At 52.9% G+C, this 2,543-nt stretch overlaps 1 long non-coding RNA gene across 1 annotated transcript in view; it reads right to left on the bottom strand.

Annotated features, from left to right (window-relative positions):
- Positions 1–1,860, bottom strand: part of LOC105888099 — a 5,326-nt gene extending 3,466 nt beyond the window's left edge. The window contains exon 1 of the long non-coding RNA XR_001161749.1: positions 1,795–1,860. This is a non-coding gene — a long non-coding RNA (uncharacterized LOC105888099). The remainder of the gene's footprint in view (positions 1–1,794) is intronic.
- Between the last annotated feature and the right edge of the window lie 683 nt (positions 1,861–2,543).

Genomic DNA, 2,543 nt, shown 5'->3' with positions numbered 1-2,543 from the left:
ACACACACACATGCACGGACACATGTACAGACACACGCACATGTGTACACACATATACACACATGCACATGTGTACACACATGCACACATGCACGGACACACACACATGCACGGACACATGTACAGACACACGCACATGTGTACACACATATACACACATGCACATGTGTACACACACGCACACATGCACAGACACATGCACACATGCACGGACACACATACACACATGCATGGACGCACATGCACATGTGTACACACACATACACACACGCACACATGCACGGACACATACACACATGCACAGACACACATACACACATGCACGGACACACACACACATGCACAGACACACATACACACATGCAAGGACACATATGCACATGTGTACACACACATACACACACGCACACATGCACGGACGCATGCACAGACACATGCACATGTGTACACACATATACACACATGCACATGTGTACACACACGCACACATGCACGGACACACATACGCACATGCATGGACACACATGCACATGTGTACACACACATACACACACGCACACATGCACGGACACATGTACAGACACACACACATGTGTACACACATATACACACATGCACATGTGTACACACACATACACATGCACGGACACACACACACATGCACGGACACACATACACACAGGCATGGACACACATACACATGCATGGGCACACACACATGCATGGGCACACGCACACGTGTATACACACGCACACACACACGCACATGTGTACACACACATACACACATGCACAAACACGCGTACACGTGTACACACACATGCACAGACACATGCACACGTGTACCCACACATACACACACACTACCTCAGCTGAGGATCTACCCACTTCCTCTGCCTTTCAAGGCACACATGTGACAAATGTGACTCTGGGGAAAAGACTCATCAGCCACCAGGCAAGCTGTTCCCTGGGCTGGAGTCTCTGCTCTCTCCCCAAGCAGTCAGGCTGTGCTCTATGCTAAGGTGGCTCCTTATGCAGAAACTGACGGACGGCGCGTGTAGCTGCACTGGCCACAGCTGACAGCCTGTTCCAGGGGCATCTGCTCCCAAAGGACCTTGGCGTTCTTGGCTGCTGTAGTCAGGGCTGCTTCCCCCCTCATCTCCCCTGCCAGCCTCCACATGGCCAGCCTGGCACCAGAATTACCCAGGGACACTCAAGGTTGCCACAGCTTCCACATCTTTCCCCTTCTTTCTGTCTGTCATACTTGGGGTAAACCCCAGCTCCTTATGACCTGGGTCCCCCAACCTCCCTCATCTTACCTCCTCCCATCACTCCAGCCACACTGGCCTCACTGGCTTTTTCCTACCCCAGGCTTTTCCCGGGCTTAGGGTTAGGGCTTTTCCTACCCCAGGGCCTTCGTACCTGCTGTTCCTCCTGCCCATCGTGCCTCTCCCAGATCTTTCCTTCGACAGCTCTTTCTCATCATTTAGATATCAGCTCGGATCTCACCTCCTCTGAGAGGCCTCCAGGCCACCTGCCTAAAGGAGCCCAGCACCCTCAAGGCAAACCCTGCTCACTTCACCGCCCTTCCCCCTCTTGGAAATTATCAGGACTGACATTATTATGTTCACATATGTCTTCTTGAGCCTGTCTCTTGAGGGGTGAGACCTGGGTCATCTTGTTTCCCCACAGATCCCCCATGTCTGGGATGAGCAGGTGTTCAATGAGGTTTTGCTGAGCAAATGAGCAAGCGAATGTCCCATCCTTGCTTGTAGCCCCTTGGAGGACACTCACCCTGCAGACCGAGGTTTCTGGCAGCCTTGGGGAAGGTCCCAGAGAAGCTCCCATTGAGCGCCACCTCCTGGCCATCCCACAGCACTGTCTGGCACAGGATGTGGGTCTGGTGAGCACGCATGTACGTGGTCTGCAAGGCCAGCTCCCCAGGAAGGGTGCTGAGCTGGAAGAGAATGTGGGAGCTGAGGTCACTGGGGAACCTGACCCACATCCTGCTTGGGGTAGGAGGAGAAGCTTTCAGAGGACAAGGGAATATTTACTGGGTCATGACTTACATCAAAACACCACAAAGAAAGCCCAAGTGCTCCCTAAGGAGGAACAGATGATAGAAAAGAGGGGGTGGGGGGGGGTGTATGATTAGTGGGAGACAACATAGAGGAGGACAGCTGCCTGACAGCTCCGCGTCTCGGCTGTGTGGCCTTGGGCAAGTTTCCTAACCTCTCTGAGCCTCAGTTTCTCCATCTATAAAATGGTGCCATGAATAACAGCACCAGCCGGGCGCGGTAGCTCACTCTTATAATCCCAGCACTCTGGGAGGCTGAGGCAGGTGGATTGCCTGAGCTCATGGGTTCAAGACCGGCCTGAGCTGGAACAAGACCCTCGTCTCTAAAAATAGGCAGGTGTTATGGCATGCCTGTAGTCCCAGCTACTCATGGGACTGAGGCAAGAGAATCGCTTGAGCCCAAGAGTTTGAGGTTGCTGTGAGCTGTGATACCATGATACTCTATCAGGGGGCAACAATGTGAAAC

This window comes from Otolemur garnettii, unplaced genomic scaffold (genome assembly GCF_000181295.1).
Source record: "Otolemur garnettii isolate 467f Iridium unplaced genomic scaffold, OtoGar3 scaffold00189, whole genome shotgun sequence".
In the NCBI taxonomy this organism is placed as follows: domain Eukaryota; kingdom Metazoa; phylum Chordata; class Mammalia; order Primates; family Galagidae; genus Otolemur; species Otolemur garnettii.
This window is presented reverse-complemented; position numbering and strand designations above follow the sequence as displayed.